This window comes from Hyperoodon ampullatus (genome assembly GCF_949752795.1).
Source record: "Hyperoodon ampullatus genome assembly, chromosome: 5".
Classification (NCBI taxonomy): Eukaryota; Metazoa; Chordata; class Mammalia; order Artiodactyla; family Ziphiidae; genus Hyperoodon; species Hyperoodon ampullatus.
Genome location: NC_136918.1, coordinates 142,451,912 through 142,470,528, shown reverse-complemented (window position 1 = coordinate 142,470,528; position 18,617 = coordinate 142,451,912). Strand labels below are relative to the sequence as shown.

The window sequence follows — 18,617 nt, the reverse complement described above, 5'->3', positions numbered from 1 at the left end:
ACCGGCCAACAGAGAGATGCCAGGCCCATGACCGGGCGGCCAGCACGTGACCAATCCAGGCATAGCCACTGGGGAAACCACACCCCGTCTTGCTTGGCTGCCCGGCCAATACCTGTCCCAAGGAGGGTCGTCTTCTCCTATTTGACAAAAGCATTCACAGGACTCTGGGTGGAGCCGGGGGAAGGTAGCCGGGGCCTTTTGTGCAGCTAAGCGTCTCACTTAATGAGGAACAGTTTCATAAAAACTCTCCCCTGTGGGGCGGACAGAATAGGTCACCCCAGAACTTCCCTGTTGACATAGGGATCAAATTCAGCTGAAGGCACTTGAAAAACAGCCAGTGCAAGGAGAGTGCTCTGGACCCCTTTTTCCTTCTGAAAGTGAGAGATTAAAGTCCCCTTTGAGGGGACTTCCCTGGCAGTCCAGTGGTTAGGACTCTGTGCTTCCACTGCAGGGGCCACGGGTTTGATCCCTGGCCGGGGAACCGAGATCCCACGTGCTGTGAGGCCAAAAAACAGTAACAACAACAGCAACGAAAAGTCCCCTTTTAGGGCTGCCCTCCCGGTACCAGGAGGACAGGAAGTTCTGTGCAAACAGACCTCGTTAGAACAGCGCTTCCCTCCCCCTTGCCTCGCCACGGACTTCGTCACTTTTCCACAATCGTCTCTCTGTTCAACCCGGTATAAACGCATGTAGGTTTTGACACTTCTTGGGGTCCTCATTGCCTTATGAAGGCTCCTGTGTCTTACATGGAATAAACTTACATGCAACAAATGTGTCTGCTTTTCTCCTGTTAATATGTCTTATGTCATTCAATTCTCAGGCCAGCTGGAGATGGGGAGAGAGAGTTTGACTTCCTGCAACTGCCTGGCACTGGGCACTGATAGACAGATGGACACTGGCCGGGGTGCAGGAACAGGGCCCCAGGGACCCCCATGATCCAGGACTTACCTCTTTAGGGAGGTCCCCACAGGGAGCACTTGGGGGGCCTTTGTACCGCAGCCATCTATGGACTGGAGTATTTCAGGGACAAGAGGCCCAGCCCTACCAGCTGTGCAGCTGTTCACTATCTCTGTTCTCAGCTCCATCTGTCTATGAGATCATCTCTGCCCATCAAGCAGGCCATGGGCCTCACAGTTCTCTGTGGCCCCGTCACCCTTTCCACAGACACTGGGAGATTTACCATCTCTGGAGAGTGGGACCAGCTCCTGTGCTTTGCAGGTGGCAGTTATTAATAAACCTGGACTGAGTTGAAGAAACACATTTCTGACAGTGGCATATACACTCTGCAGGCACAGAGAGGGCATGGCTCTGTATGAGTTAGCTATCGCTGCCTAACAAATAAACCCAGGGTGTAGTGGCTGAGAACGACATTTATCATCTCAGTTTCCGTGGGGCGGGGATTCAGGCACAGCTGGGTTGACTCTTTGTCGGGGCTTCTCCCAAGCTTGCAGTCAAGGTGTCCGTGTGGGACCCCAGGCATCTGAAGCTCCCCTGGGGTCTGCCTGCATGCAGTGTTCGTCAGCAGGATTCGGTGCCCGGCAGGCCGGCTGTCAGCCAGGGGCTCTGGGCCTCGCGGGCTGTTGGCCAGAGGCTGTCCTAGCTCCTTGCCACATGGACCAGAGCCTAACACAACTGCTGCTTCATTGGAGTGTGCAAGCTGGGAGCACAGCAGAGAGAAGCCCTGCAGGACGGAAGTCGGTCTTGAGACCTCAGCACGGAAGTGACATCCTGTCATTCCTGCTGTTTTCTATTCTTTAGAAGGTAGTCACTGGGGGGGTCTCACATAGGACATGAACAGCAAGAGGTAGAGTCGTGGTTGGGGGCTGTCTTGGGGCCTGACCAGCCCCAGCACTGTGCATCAGGGTGGACTGGCTGGAAGCAGCAGCGCTGACCGGCACTCACCAATTTTGTGCCGGCCTGTGCTCAGCACTTTACATCAATTACCTCCAACTTTGGGATGTCCTGCCCTGTGTCCTGTGTCACTGAACCCTGATAACACAGACACTTGGAGAAGGTGAGTGACTTTCCCTGTTGATTAATGAGGGACAAAGCCTGGTGCTGACCCCAGATCATCTGGCTACACCGGCTCAATCTTCCCGCTGGCTGTGATCTTGGCCTTTCTCGAAGTTGAGGGGGTTTTACTCTAAGGAGGCGGCACTGGGCACAGCTGTGAAGGAGGAAAAGGACTGGGCCTGATGACTTGCATGAAGAACGTTCTCACTGGGGAAATGCCAAGTGCCAAGGTTAAGTTGCCTTGACCTGTGGGTATTTGGAGCTGAGGCAGAGGTACGTCCTCGGGCTACTGGCTCTATTCATACCTTCTGGAAACCTGTCAGGGCTGACTCTTGGCAAAGTGACCCGCAGCCTGGGTTTGCAGGTGACTGAACACCAAAGAATAAGCCAGCTGCCGTGACAACACTCCAGCGGTCCCCTCGACATGGGGCCTTTCAGAGGTGTTGCCGTGACGCCCGCCTCTCGCTGGGCCACAAATGCAAGACAAACAGTTGCACAGGGACAGGGAGGAAGGCCTCGGCCGCAGCATGGCCCGTCCTGCAGGGACCCGGCCCTCAGTGGGGCCAGAGCTTCCTTGCTGTAGCCTCACCTCATCCAGGAACTGACGCTGCTACGAAGGCCAGACCAGTCCACGGGCCAGGTCAAGGTGTCCTTTCCTCGTCCGTGGGCCTGTCTTTCTGGCTGGGGGTCTGCATGCTGCAGATGAAAGAGGAGGCCCTTAGAAGTCAGATTTCTTTCTGTTTTTCTTACTCTGGTTTAATAAGCAGGAGCAAAGAGAGAGTGCTTGGGGCCAGAAAGCCATGAGGGTGCCCTTGAAGGAGGTCACGTCAATGGGAATTTTCTCCTGGGCTGTACATCTTGTGGGTCTCCCTGTACGTAGAGCTGAAATGTCCTGAGTCAGAGCCTGTAAGGCGTGAGGGTGGATGAGTTTCCTGGGGCTGCTGTTAAGAAAGCACCTCACTCAATACTCTGTAATGAGCTATATAGGAATAGAATCTAAAAAAAAAGTGGATAGATGTATATGTATAACTGATTCACTGTGCTGTGCAGCAGAAACTAAAATAACATTGTAAATCAACTACACTCCAATAAAAATTAATGAAAAGAAATAAACATTAGGTTCCGCTTCAATATTATTTAAAAAAAAAAAGAAACTGAGGGGTTTTAAAACAACAGAAATGTGTTCTCTCACAGTTCTGGAAGCCAGAAGTCCAAAATCGCTATCACTGGGCTGGCAAGGCGTACCAAGGTGCCAGCAGGGCTGTGGTCCCTCCGGAGGCTCTAGGGGAGAAGCTGTTCCTTGTCTCCTGCAGCTGCTGCAGGCTGCCCGGTATCCTTGGTTTGTGGCCCCATCACTTGAGTCTCCATCCGTGTGGTCGCATGGCCTCCTCCTCTTCTGCGTGTGTGTGTGGAATCTCCCTCTGCCTTCCTTGTGTAAGGCTACCTGTGATGACATTTAGGGCCCGTGTGGATAATCCAGGATCATCTCCTCATCTCAAGAGCTTTAACTGAATCATACCTGCAATGTCCTGTTTGCTGTATAGGGTCAGGGTCACAGGTTCCAGGAATTAGGAAGGACGTGGGTGTCTCTGGGGGACAATCCTTCAGCCTTTTGCAGATGGTGGCTGCCAGGCAGAGAGGTGCCCTTGGTGGTGTAGTCAGGCTCTGGGTGCCTGTGACCTCTGTCTCGTGCTCCAGGTGGGCCCAGGGATGCCTGCAAGGGAGCAGGTGTAGACTGGCGAAGTGAGCCACGGATGAGCTGGGTACACTGGACAGCACCTCGGGCTGAGGGTCCTCTCTCCACCTCCTCCCCTCCTGCAGTCACACTCTGGAGGGCCCAGGGTCCCTCCTGGGACAGAGCCCAAGGTGTGCTCCACGCTCTGGCGGCCCGCACATGGCGACCGGAGGTCGTTGCCCTGACCCCGAGCCTCGGTTTGAGTCTGAATCCTACCAGGAATGGGACTTCAGGGACTTTGCATCTCGTGGCTGGATCCTGTCCCCTGGGGCTGTGGTTCTCACAGCAGCCCGTGAATGCAGGTCAGCGGGGGCCTGAGAAGGAGGTGGCGGGGCGGGGCCTGCTCTGAGGGCTCACAGGCTATCAGGCTGGCCACCCTGGCCGAGGTCACTCCCTCCACGCTATGGATCGACGTCCCAGCAAAGCTGCTCTGTCACTATCGACTCCAGGGGACTCTCCCAGGGACCCACAGGGGTCAGGACCCGAGGTCCAGCCACGCTGAGCACTCTTGCTCCACAGCCTGCCCTGGTGACGGGATCGAGAGGGCAGTGACGTCACTGGCTGCTGACGCAGGCCCACGGCTGCTGCTGGGACAGCACATGGGGCTCAGGAACCCGCAGGCGGTGGTTTGGAGGAAGGTTGCTGAGAGAGCCCCGCCCCCCAGTGGGGTCCCTGGAGGCACTGCTCTGAGGGGTCCACTCCCGGCCTGTGAGCTTCTCTCTTCTCTGTCCCCACGAGACCCGGGAGCCCAGGTTCCTACAGCCACAGGATGCTGTCCCCCCAGTTCCCTGCTTTACCACCCCTTTACCAGTGTTCTGGGGGTGCTATGACCAAGCGCCACAAACTGGGTGATTTTAAACAACGGGCGTTTATTGCCTTATGGTTCTGGAGGCCAGAATCCAAGATCAAGGTGTCAGTAGGTCCTGGTTTCCCTGAAACCAGTCAGGAAGAGTCCTCCCAGGCCTCTTCCAGCGTCTGGGGGCTGCTGGCAGTCCCTGGTGTCCTCGGCTTGTAGATGCTTCACTCTAGTCTCTGCCTCTATGTCCCCAAGGCCTTCTCCCTCTGCGTCTGTCCACGTTTCTTGCTTCTTTAAGGACACTTGTTATAGGCTTGCCCTAATCCAACATGACCTCGTCTAAACTTTGTGACATCTGCAAAGACCCTACTTCCAAACAAGGTCACACCCACGAGTACCAGGAGTTAGGACTGCAACATCTCTTTTGGGGGATGTGATTCAACCCATAACCACCCCCATGGGTGAGGCCTCAGGCAGCGCCCCACCTGGCTGATGGCGCTTTGTGAGGGGGTCTCCTCTTTATTCTTCATCGGTTTGTGGGGTAGGTTATTGTGGCCACAGCTGCCTGTCATCAGCTCCAAGAGGTATGTGGACAGATCTGCCCTATCAGTAAACAAAGGATGTTGTGGCCATCAGGCCGTCAGCCACTGCAGCCACCTGAGACTGTGCATCCTGAGGGGATTCAGGACGGAAAAAAGCAGGATCCTGGCCCCAGATCATTAAGGTGCATATCAAAGGAATGATTTCCATAAGCCCAGACTCCTGCACCTTCCCATACACAGAAAAACCCTAAATTCATTAACTTGAGATGTCTGTTTTTTCTTTAATTAACAGTAATCTCTTGATGTTCCAACTACCTGGTTTTTGTTGCAAAATCTCCTGTATAACAACATATATGTATATATATATATATATCACTTTGCTGTACACCTGTACACCTGAAAGTAACACAACATTGTAAATTAACTATAATTTTTTTAAAAAGTTAAAAAAAAAAAGGTTAAAAAAACCCACTCCTCTATACCCTGGCTCCTCCCTGACCTCTTTGGAGCTGTTTCTCAGGGCTATCTGAGAGGCTGCCTCCCGGGCTTGAGTCCTCAGAAAGTCCACGGAATACAACATAATTCTAAACTTTCAGGTTCTGTAGTTTTTTGTCAGTCGACAGGCGGCATGATGGAAATGCCAGGATTTTACCCAGAAGGGAATCAAGACTCCAGTGGAGAAAACAAGGAAACCAGACAAACTACTGCAGGGATCCCAGTGTATACTTGGGGTTTCGGTCATCTGACCAAAAGGGTCAAAGTTTACACCCTGCAAACATATTAGAATATCACAGAAATGATCAGAAACGCCAGCCTGAAATTTGAGGAGAGCTGACGTGAACTGCTCCTAAGTTCAAACCTTTTTCAACGGGACTTTGCAGCGTCCCTCCACTGTCATCTAAATCCAAATTCTGACTTGTTATTTTTCAGGGTCCTCCCTACTCCAATACAGCAGATTATTTTAAATAGCAAAGCATTATGTAGACAACATCATGGACTGCAAACAGGAGGCTGATGGCCACCATAGCAATTCATTCTGCTAATAGGTCTACGTCACAAACGAGATGTATGGGAAAAAAGCAGGAAACAAAGTTATACCAACAATATAGCCACATCTTTATAACAAGAAGAAGCAAACTCTTTTCCACCTCCACCAACATACGCACGCGATACAGAAAAAGGATTTTTAAAAAACGCACCAAAATCTCAACAGTGGTTCCCACCGTAGGGAGTGCGGAGGTGGGGTCAGCTCTTTCCCTCCCTTTTTATAGGAACTCTGACTGGTTGAAGAAATCCTTGAGGTTTGTCCAGAGCCCTGGGCAAGCACGACTCTTGCCCTCCGTTGAGGCTGTCGACGGAAAAAAAGTGCACAACCTGAAAGCTGAGAATTATGTTTTATTTGGCGGACATACTGAGAACTTCAAGCCAGGGACACAGCCTCTCAGGTGCTCCGAGGGACTGATCTGAAGAGGTCAAGGAGGTGCCAGGATGTATAGGAGTTTTTGCAACAAAAACTAGGTAGTTGGAACATCAAAAGATTACTGTCAATTAAAGAAAAACAGACACCTGAAGTTAACGATCTCTCTGTATGGGAAGATGCAGGAGTCGGGGCTCATGGAAATCATTCCTTTGATGTGCACCTTAACGATCTAGGGCCAGTATCCTGCTTTTCTCCATCCTGAATCCCCTCGGGATGCACAGTCTCTGGTGGCTGCAATGGCTGCTGGCTTGATGGCCACAACATCCTTTGTTTACTGAAATGGCAGGCGACATTCCTCGTCCACAAGTCCAGAACCATGAGTTATGTGAAAGCGCCTGACATCTCCTCTGTGTGAACAAGTGGGTGGCTTTTTTTTTTTCTTGTGCCAATTTACTATAGGAGGACAGCAGCCAAAGGGCATACCTTAAAGTTTCCAAGATACCTGAGTCTCAGGGTAAGCAAAGCTTATCTAGGATTATTTACCTGGTGATAGAAACGGCTCTTTGAAAAGTCTTTCTACCACTGTGTCAACAGTACTGAGTTAAAATGTAAATTATTAACACATTCTTATACAAAAAGACACAGAAAGCCCATTAATGGTATATCATAGTTACCTACACGATATTATTTTCCAGTTGCTTAATATACTTACAAAGCATAAAGGCTATAACTGTCAAGGGAGAGAGGCCAGCAAAGATCGCATTTGCCGTGCAGCTTTGCAGATTAGAAAGTAAATGGAATGGCTCATATTTCAAAGAGTTTTCTCAGCACCTATTGTCCTCTTGCCCAAGGAATCTTGTAGGTTTAGGAAGAAAGATTCTTTCTGAGAACTGAAAAATCTCGTATGGGCCAGACCCCATCCCAAAGCCAGGCTAGAAGTCCCTTTTCTGCCCCTTGGTGACTTTATAGAACTCGTTTTTCTTTAAGGCTGGTTGTCGCCTCCCCAGTGCTAATAATCAACCAGAGTTAAGTGTCACAGGAGCGGAACAGAATAGTCCAAGGACGTCATTGCCCCTCTCCAGTTGCTAGGCAACGCCTCCTTCGCGGAGATGGACAAAACAGGTTGGGGGAGATACCAGAAAAGAAGCCTTCTTATTCCAGGTCAGCCCCACTGCCCCCTGGAAGGGGACAAGACAGGGGAGCCTCTCTCGGGGCCACCCACTCAAGAGGCATCGTTGTCCCCTCTTTCCCTGCGTCCTCAATTCAATGGAAGAGAACTTGAAGCCCCTGGGTGCGGCTGGTGTGTGTTACCAAGTGTAATCCCGAGGGGAATTCTTCCATGCCCGCTGTCTCATCCTCCGCCATCACCTGGTTACTGCCGGGACGGCCCGAGTGGGCGGCGACGGGCTCCATCAGTTTACTGGATTCCGACTGAGAAATGTCGCTCAGCCATGGGGAGGTTGGCGATCTACCGAGTCACTGACTGCAGGTTGCAGACGTTTGCAGTGGCTGTCAACCAGGTGGGACGCTGCTGCAACCCCCTTCCCAGGTTTTTACAGTCAGTTCATTGCACTGTCTAAAAGAGTCCCCAGAGCAGGAGGCAGGGCAGGAGATGGAAGATGTGATCAGCTTTTGGACAGACAGACACAGACCAGGTTTTGGACTCCATCAAGCTCTGCTTGTATACACTGACTGCAGCCTGGGGCAGGGGTCTTTCCAGGTCCTTTCCACTTCCTTTGAAAAGTGGATATTTTCTCCTAGGAATCAGACTAACAGAAATGCTTGCACAGAGATATGCGTGAAGGTGTTTATGACCACACTGTAATAGCAACAACAGCAAAAAAAGGAGACTAGATGAAGGTGATTAATAGAGGAATGCTGTTATTTCTGCATGTCTGTGTAATGAAATACTACTCAAGCATTAAGAAGAACGAGGTAGATCTATGTGTGTGGAGGTGGGAAGAAGCCCTTGATATGTTACCGAGGAGCAAATTGATTAAATATAAGTACATTACAAAAAGCTGTGTGTGTATGGATAGACATGTGTCTATTGTGAATGAATAATCTTGCCTGCCATATCAGTAAACAAAGGATGTTGCAGCCATCAGGCCATCACATTACAGCAGCTGGGATGGTGAGCCCTGAGGGAACTCGGGATGGAGACCAAAGTGTTGCCCACTGCCCACCTCTCAGCCAGGGAAGCCACCCATAGCTGTGCACCCTGTGGAGATTTGGGATGGAGAAAAGCAGGAGACTGGTCCCAGAGAGCTGAGGTGCAGATCAAAGGAATGAATTCAGTGAGCCCAGACTCTTGCATCTCCCCATACATAGAAAAGCGCTAAATTCCTTAACTTGGGATGTCTGATTTTCTTTAATTAATGGTAATCTTTTGATGTTCCAACTACCTGGTCTTTGCTGCAAAAACTCCTACATATCCTGGCTCCCTCCTTGCCTCTTTGGGGCTGTCCCTCAGCGTGATCTGAGATGCTGTGTCCCAGGCTTGAAGTATGCAGCATGTCCACCAAATAAAACATAATTCTTGACTTTCAAGTTGTGCATTTTTTCCAGTCAACACTATTAGACTTATGTAATATATATACTATGAGCATTTATATAAGTTTGAAATACTGAGTTGTAAACAGTGGTTAACTAATACCTATTCTGTTCAATTTATTCTGATTGTCTAAAAAAAAGACATTTAAAGTGCTGGTTTTTTCAGATCAGAATCCAAACAAGGCTTGCACAAAACACGTGGGTGTTGCTTCTCTTAAGTCCCTTCTGATTGACAGCAATTCTTACAGCGTGTGTTTGTTAAAGAAACTTAGTTATTTGTCCTGAAGAGTTTTCCACATTCTGGATTAGGTTTTTTGTGTCTTTAGATGTTCTTTAAAATAATCCTCCATCTCCTATATTTCTTGTAGAATGGGAGATCTGTGGGTAGGCTGAAATGCAGGTTCAACTCCTTTGGCGAGAATACTTCACAGGAGTTGTGTGCTTCCAAGTGTATGACGTCAAAAGGCAGATGATATCTGGGTGCCTCGGTTTGGGGGCTGCTGTCATCCCTAGGATGGCTGCTGTCAGTCTGTTCCCCACCAGCCTTTCAGCTCGGTTTCAGCAGCCACTGAGAATCTGGGCTTAGATCTATCATGTCACTGGGCATTGCAAGGTGGCAGTTATCTAAGTTTATCACCCCTTCGACATTTATAACCTGGAATTCTTCTATAAAGAACTTTCCTTCCATACCTATTTGGTTACCCTAAAATACTCTTTTTCCAGGAAGGTCCAGATACACGATTTATTCTGTCCTTTTAATCAATTTTCAGAATAATTTTTGGTTTCCTAGTAACCTTTATAGATCTCTAATTATATACATACATGCTTATAAATGTATATATATACTCATATATATATATTTATGTATATGTATATATTTATATGCATAAAATCTTGTGTATTTTATGCACTTAAGGATTTTTATATAATTGGTGTGTTTCACTCTACAGCAGGAGTTATTCTTTTGGAGGATGAAATTACTCCTTTTTCAGTGGGCATCAGTCGGAGCCCCTTCAGGTTGGCTCCTGTGTCCTGTTGATATAATCTCAGTAGTCTTTGAGAGCTTCCTTGCTTTGGGGCTCAAGGTCTCCCAGACTCGTTAAGCTCATTTCCTGCCCCAGTAGCCTACCTTTCTTTCAGGGAGCATCTGGTCCTTTTTAGTGGGAAATGAGATTTAGCAACCACATCTGAGATCCTGGGGCACTCATTGCTACAGGGCTGCCATTGCTTCCAGGTCCTTTGCTGCAGACAGAGGTGCCCAGATATCAGGTTTATTAGGGAGCTCTCTCAGGATTAACATCTGTGGAGGGGAGGGTCTTTTGGAGCTGTCCTGAGCTGGGGCGCCAGCCCAGGTCTTTATTATCTTGGACCAGTTATTAGATGTGAGTTTCCCTGAAAAGGCAGTCTGACCATGGTCAAGACTATCGCCTTCAGCTGAAGCAACTCCCAGAAAGTGATAAGCGATATCGAACAACTGCCTTCTAATTTTTCTAATTCTCTCTTCAGCCATGTCTAATATTTTGTTTAACTGAGTTTTTAATTTCCATGACTTGACTTTTTATTTCTAGAAGTTCTATTTGTTTCTCCTGAAGTCTGTTTCTTTCTTCTATTTTAAGACTATCACTCTGCTTTCATAATTCTCTCTTTTATTTCTTTAAATAAAAGTAATTAATTAAAACTAAATGTTTTTCCTCTTATGGTCACCATGCTGTACATTGCATCCCCAGGACTTATTTGTTTTATAACTGGACGTTCTTACCTTTTGATCCCCTTTACGCATTTTGCACACTCGTCTCCCCACCTCTGACAATCACCAATCTCTTCTCTGTATCTATGAGTTTTGTTTTTTCCTTAGATTCCACATATAAGTGAGATCATACAGTATTTGTCTTTCTTTGTCTCACTTAGTTCACTACTCATAGTTATTTTAAAATTTCATTCCGACAGCTCCAACATCTGGGTTATTTTCAGTCTAGTTGTGTTGGGTGCTTTGTCTGTTGACCATGGATTGATTTTTCCCTGCTTTTTTGTATATCTATTAGTTTTGTTGAATATCAGGTATCATGTGTTAATTTAAATGGACCTAAACAATGTTTCCTTCTGGGAATGGGTATGTCTTGTCTCTTCTTCTGTCAGGTCATCTGTGTGAGGGGGGGTTTGAATCAACTTGCTTTGACCTTGGTTTGGGTTTTATTATTATTTGAGGACCTTCAGGGTACCAGCAACTTCAGATTCCTTGTGGGGACCGGCCTTGTGCTTAGCATAAGGTTTGGGGAACAGAGTGATTTCACTCTGTCCTGTATTTTCAGCTGTCCTGCATGCCTGGCGCACAGAAGGGACCTCTACACGCATCTGCCTTTCCCTGGTGGAGAACGATGCTGCCCAGGCATCTGTGCTGGCCAGGCTGGAGCCAGAGGGCAGGGGAGGGTCTCTGGTCCTGGCCCAGGGTCAGCCTTAGCAGGCCCTGTGTGCCTGGGGCTTGGGGGTGAGGCTTTCTCAGACTTCTTCCTCTTCTCCCTGGGATGGCTGGACCCCCTTTTGTGTACGTGGTGGGTTTGTGTGAGTGTTTCCAGCCCTCCCTGTAAGACATCCTTTAGGCACCAGGTGGGACCCTGGACCCAGGCCTATTTCCTGTGCCCCACTCAGAGGGAGGGGGAATCCTTCCCCATCCACAATGTGAGTCTCGAGTGGTGGACATGAGGACACACCTTCCCCCACCCTCCACCCACCAAGGACCCTCCACCTTCAGCTGAGCCATCGGGAAGAGGGCTCTTTGGGGAGGGTCTTCCGTGCTTGTGATTTGTATATACTTTCAGGAAGGAAACTCCAAAAATATGTGAAGCTAAACCAGGGGGACAGGCTGCGTTGAGAAAGCATGATTTATTTGGCTCACATGGGACGTGGTTTGCTGCTGGAGACAGAGGAGGACCCTGGGGACCAGGGCTTCCCAGGGGGGATGTGTCAGCTCACGGAAGGATCCAGATCATCCTGCCACCTCCTCGCCTGAGTTCAGAGGGTTGGCTGAGCGTGCTTGTCATCTGTCACGTGCAGAAATTGGAGGCCCACCGAGGACTCATGCCAGGAGGGGTACAGGTATGACCCCATCTGCACTGGGAGCAGCTGGGAGGAGGCTCGTGATCAGAAGCCGGAAGGGATGCTACGGGGACGGGTCTGCAGACCAGGGTGGGGCGGGAGGGCTGGCAGCACACAGAGGAATGGTAGGAGGAGGCCACGCACACAGGCTTGTAGCTCGCGGGCAGGCACATGGCAGGCTTGCGGCTCACGGGCACGTATACAACTGGCTTGCAGCTCACGGGCATGCCGGTCGCCTGGCAGGGGCTGGACATGCAGCAGGACGGCTGGCAGGAGCTGGGCACGTGGCAGGCAGCCGGGCAGCCCTAGGGGCAGCTGGTGTGGCACACGGGGGCGTGGGGCTGGGCTGGTGTTGGGAGGAGGGTGGTGATGTCTGCAGGCTGCCTCCCTGGGGCCTTTATACCCGGGCCGTGGGCGTCCCGGCGACACAGAAGCACAGCTGGTGACTTCCTCGTGGCTGCTGCCGTCGTGCTTCCCCAGCAGCTTATTATCCTGGGACGCACCTTCCTGTGCTGTTCTCCACCATAAATTAGTTTGGCTTTGAGGCCAGTTTCTTCTTCTGCAAACAGGATGTTCTGGTTTGCCTTCCCGTGGGGTTCGTGGTGTTTTCCAGGCCATCACTGTGCACAGGGCACCCCAGGATCCACTCAGAGTGCTGTACCCTTTTACTCCTTTTTATCTCATGCCGTCAATGAAGAGTTTGAGGCCGTCATGTATTTTGAGTTTTTATTTCGCACAGGAAAACATTGAAGCAGGAGACTTCAAACTGCTGTCTGTGAGACAAGTCTGTCCTGCTGCTTGTGTGTGAAGTTCTCTGGGGCACAGACACGTCCGTGCATTTAGTGTGTCTAAGGCTGCTTTTCCCCGACAACGCTGAGTCGTTGTGAGTGAGACCGTGTGGCTGCAAAGCCTCTGCCCTTTACAGAAAGTTTGCCAGCTCTGCCTTACGTAATCGTACAAGAACTGATTTGTTCATGCAACAGATTACGCTCTGGGCTGGCAACAGAGACGCCCGGCCTCATGAGCCTTCCAGGACAACGAATAAATGGAAAATGAATGCATGGAATCATTCCGGGCGGCGCTGAGGCCTGGAAAGGAAAGCGGGTTCAGCAGACAGAGGGAAGTGGGTGCTGGTGGGTGGTCTGGGGGCCTCGGGGAGGCGGTGATGCTGAGCCGGCACTGGGTGCAGTGAAAGGTCAGGGGCGGTGCTCCAGGCAGAGGCAGTCAAGGGGCTGTGAGGACGCTGCTGTAGAAACCGGCGTGTTCCAGGAGCAGCACGGGGTGCTAAGGAATGGGCGCAGAGGGGCTGACTCAGATCATGGATGGAAGACGAAAGATTCGGTGAGTTGAAGACACATCAGTAGAAAGAATCCAATCTGAGGAAGAGGCGCAAAGAGGTAAGAAAAATGATGAGGGCCGATGAGACCACATCAGAAGGGCTAACATGCAAGTAACTTCAACCCAAGAAGGAGAAGAGAATGACACTGAAGCCTAAGAATATTTTGAAGAAATACGGGACAAAATCCCCAAATCTGGTTTTAAAATATTCCAGTTTACAGATCCAAGAATCTCAGACCACCCCTAAGGTCCCAGCACCGTTAGGCACAATGGGAAGACCATGGATTCCAGAGTGAGGCTGGGCAGCCTCAACACCTGCTTCTCTGTTCGCAGTGGTGAGGATGTGCACACATCCTGGGGTCCTTCCAGATCTTCCTGGTTGAGCATCTGTGCACATGGGGTGTCACCTGCCCCTTGCATGCTGGCAGGATTGATAATGGATCAGTTACGAGAGGGTCCACGTGAAATGCTTAGCTCAGCCCTGGCACAAAGCTGGAATCATCACCCGCCATTATGATTATGGCCATAACGTGGCCACAGCCCCCAGTGAGGCGCCCGACCCTGAGGGAGAACCTTCTGGATCTCTGAGTTTCCAAATCGCAATGGGGGACGCTGGTGCGGTGAGTGTGACTCTGCTTCTGTGGACAAAGGACAGGGTGCTTAAAACTGGGGAGGGGGCTCCCCTGGTGGCGCAGTGGTTGAGAGTCCGCCTGCCGATGCAGGAGACAAGGGTCCGTACCCCGGTCTGGGAGGATCCCACATGCTGCGGAGCGGCTGGGCCCGTGAGCCATGGCCGCTGACCCTGCGCGTCCGGAGCCTGTGCTCCGCAACGGGAGAGGCCACAACAGTGAGAGGCCCGCGTACCACAAAAAAAAAAAAAAAAAAAAAACAAACTGGGGAGGGCCTTGAAAATCATGAAGCGGGGCCCCCATCCCCAACTGATGGCCCTTCCCCATCCAACCCAGGCTCCGATTCCAGAAATCACAGGGCCGCTGGGTCACCATCAGCCTCCAGCTGAGAAGGAGCTTCCTGAACTGAGTCCCTGCCACTGGAAACCCCAGGAAGAGACCCAAGGGGGGGACGAGGAGGAAAGACAACAGGCTGCCACGAGGAAGACATCCGGGTGCCGCGTGGCCAGGACGCCACAGCCCGGGTATGAAGGCTGCCCCGGGGAAGGAGCCTCCGGACCAGCCCTGCCCTCTGCCCTGACTGCACCCAGCCCCGTGCCACCGTGTGCCACGCCAGCTGCTCTGAGGGCTGCCAGCCGGCCTCCTGTGTGCCCAGCTTCTGCCAGGCAATGGCCGTGGGCCTTTGAGCCACAAGCCTGCTGTGTGTGTGCCTGTGAGCTGCAAGCCCGCTGTGTGTGTGGCCCCCTCCTGCCAGCCCTCTGGGTGCTGCCAACCCTCCTGCCCTGCCCTGGGTGACTGAGCATGGGAAGGCGGCCTCTCGGCCGAGGGGCGAGCTCCCCACACTCAGCCCGAGGGACCCCACTCTGTGCCCCAAACTTACGAGGTCAGTTCTCACCCTGCTCTGCGTGGATTGAGGGCAAGTCACTAACTTCCTGCACTGACCCCTTTTAGGTGAAAAGGTCTTCTGCTCAGCAGCTGATATGTGGTGCCCCGCGTCCCCCCACCCCGAGTCTAAATGGAAATGAGATGCTCCACTGGCAAGCAGGGCTCCTCTGCCTCCCGATGGGTGGGAAAGAACCTCGTGGGGACCTTCCGTGGTCCCCCAGAGATGCCCACGGCCCACCCCCAGGACTGTGATGCGTCCCTTTGCATGGCAAAGCGATTTTGCCGACGGGAGTAAAGTAAGGGTCTTGTGACGGGGGATGGTCCTGAGTCATCCGGGTGGGACTTGCGAGAGGGGCCGGGGAGACTCGGCCACAGAAGGGGAGGCCGCGGGAAGAGGGAAGCCAGACGCTAGGCCACGAGCCAAGGATGCGGTGCTTCTGGCTGAAAGACACGAGGATCAGACCCTGCCCGGAGCCTGCGGCGAGAAGCGGGCAGCCCACACCGTGACTGTGGCCCATAAGACCCACTCCCGATTTGGCCTCCACAGCTGTGAGGTGACACTTTGTGTTGTCTTAGCCACGTGTCCCTGGCACTTGTTAGGGCAGCCACAGGACAGTCCAGCTTCTGGACGGCACAGCCTCGGGCTTCCACCCTCCCTCCGTGGTCCTGCCAGCTGCACCGTGACCATCAGTGCCGTGGGCAGAGGTCGGGGACGGACGGGGAACCACTCGGGGCTGCGGAGCCGGCTCCCGTCGCCCTGCTGTGCCGTCTTGGAGCCGATTCTTCCTCGGGGGCCCTTCCTGCTGGGCGATAGGACCCTCAGCCCCCAGCCGCGGGAGGAAGCCCCTCCAGCGGGTCCTTGCTATTCTCTGGCGCTCGCTGTAGCTGATGATGTGTCTGCCCAGGTCTGTCCCGCTCCAAGCTGTCTCCCCTGGCCTGAGTCGGCCCTGTCCTCTCTCCCACATGTGGGGACTCTCAGGCCACCCTGCCCCTGAGCATCCAGCACAGATTCTGGGCACCTTGGCACCGGGCAGTGGTGGGCCTCCCTGCAGGGGACTCTGTCACACTCCTGGGGAGCCCCTGGAAGCCCCTCCTTTGCCTGCAGAAGAGATAACTGTCCCAGTCCCTCCTCCTCAGGAGGGTGAGAGGACATGGCACAGCTTTCTCCAGGGACGGCTCTTGACCCCGGCAGGCACGGGCCTGGACCCCTGACACACAGACCCCCTCCTGGCTTCTCCACCCTCTCTAGGGGGCTGGAGTTGGGGAGGGGCTGGGGTAATGTCCAGGGCTGCAAAGTACACAGACTAGGTACTGTCTTTTTTAATTTTTTTTCTTTCATAATTTAAATTTTGCTGGTTGCTTTGAGGATCAGTACACAGACATTTCAATTTGTAGACAGTTCTTAACGTATGTACCAAAAATCTAAAAAATCATGTAGCTGTGATTCTTTTCTGAACAGTTATTCCAGTGACTTTCCAGCTTAAAATTTGGAGGCAATTTTCCTTGACGGGATATCAAGTACCAATATCTTCAAATATTGATATGCTGTTACATCATAAGTCCCACTATTTCACAATTTATTTTTTATCTTTTTATTTTTGTTAGTTTCTGCTTTATAACAAAGTGAATCAGTTATACATATACATATGTTCCCATATCCCTTCCCTCTTGCGTCTCCCTCCCTCCCACCCTCCCTATCCCACCCCTCTAGGTGGTCACAAAGCACCGAGCTGATCTCCCTGTGCTATGCGGCTGCTTCCCACTAGCTACCTATTTTACGTTTGGTCCACTATTTCACAATTTAATATCACATACACTACACACTCAAATTGTCAATCGTTCACAGCACATTAACAAAGTTACTAGAAGAACTGGACTGCCATGACCAAGGTTGTTACAGAGTGCGCAAAATTCTGCCCAGGAGAGCCAAGATCAAGGGGTGAGTGGTTTGCTTTAGGAAACAATTCTACCAAAAACAACGTGGGAAGAGAAGTAATTTAAAGTGTTCAAGACATTAAATGCGCAACTGACTCCAGATTATCATGTAGTATGCTTTGTACTATAGGATATAAAAGCTACCCCCCGTCTGTGGAATGTTAAGCTGACACCCAAGACAATCAAAGCCTCCCATATTCAATATCCCATTATTTTCTCATTGTACCAAAAAATAAACAGCAAGTGATTTCACCTATTAAAAAAAGATGTTTACCGGGGCTTCCCTGGTGGCGCAGTGGTTGAGAGTCTGCCTGCCGATGCAGGAGACGTGGGTTCGTGCCCCGGTCCGGGAAGATCCCACATGCCGTGGAGCGGCTGGGCCCGTGAGCCATGGCCGCTGAGCCTGTGCGTCCAGAGCCTGTGCTCCGCAACGGGAGAGGCCACAACAGTGAGAGGCCCTCGTACCAAAAAAAAAAAAAAAAGACATTTACCTTCCTTCCGTGCCGACAGTGCTCTCTCAGACATGGTGAGCGTTCCTAAAACACACCAGACTTTCTGTCAGAGTGGCAAGCGCCAGCCCCACAAAGAGACGCAGTACAAGGGCAAGGCTTCTCCGTATGCCCAGGGACAGCGGCGCTCTGACAGGAAGCAGAGTGAGTAAGGTGGGCACACTAAGCCGATTTTCCGGAAAAAGGCTAAAACTACAAAGAAGATGGTGCTGAGGCCTGAATGCGTTGAGTCCAACTGCAGATCTGAGAGACGGCTGGCTCTTCAGAGAGGCAGGCATTGTGAACTGGGAAGAGATAAGAAGAGAAAGGCCAAGTGGTCCAGTTCTCAGCTTCATAGTTTGTTTTATTATGAAGACAATAAAAATTTGAGACTGTTTACTTCATTTAGCTTCAATTGGTTTTTTTTTTTTTTTTTTTGGGGGGGGGGTACGTAGGCCTCTCACTGCTGTGGCCTCTCCCGTTGCGGAGCACAGGCTCCGGACACGCAGGCTCAGCGGCCATGGCTCACGGGCCCAGCCGCTCCGCGGCACGTGGGATCTTCCCGGACCGGGGCACGAACCCGCGTCCCCTGCATCGGCAGGCGGACTCTCAACCACTGCGCCACCAGGGAAGCGCTCAATTGGTTTTTTTGGAAGGGAAATAAACTAGTGCCATCCATAAAATTCTCCTTGGGAAACGAAAAAAGAAAAAAAAAGGCATTTAATCTTAAAAAAATTGGGATGAGGTAGGATTCCCTCCTTTTAAAAAAATGTTTCTAGAGCTACTAAAAAACTGGCATTTACAAAATAGTTGATAAAAATACTCCTCTGGATTGTACAAGAAGGGAGACAGGGACCACTGATAGGACCGGGTGTGTGTGATATTAATCAGACTTGGCTGCTTTCTCTCCTGCTTCATCACAGGGCAGGCTGTCCTCGGTTTTAGCTTCTCCGTTTTCTGCAGGTAAGTCTTCTTTAGTCTCTTGGTTAGCCACTTCAGCCTGTTTTCCCTTTGCTCCCCTTTTCCCTTTTGTTTGCACTTTTTTGGGCTGAAGATAGGTTCTTTCCTGCCACCTTTTTTGACTTCGTTTCCACTTTTGCAGGAGGCGTTTTAGCTGACAACCCCGCTGATCTCCTCTCGGGCTCCTGCTTCACCACTGCCTCAGGGGAGCTGAACTTCCTCTTGGGCAT

At 51.2% G+C, this 18,617-nt stretch overlaps 1 pseudogene across 1 annotated transcript; it reads right to left on the bottom strand.

Moving 5' to 3' along the window:
• Window positions 1-18,310: 18,310 nt before the first annotated feature.
• On the bottom strand, window positions 18,311-18,617 carry LOC307053028 (non-histone chromosomal protein HMG-14-like; annotated as a pseudogene). Its single transcript has one exon. The product of its transcript is annotated as a non-histone chromosomal protein HMG-14-like (transcript).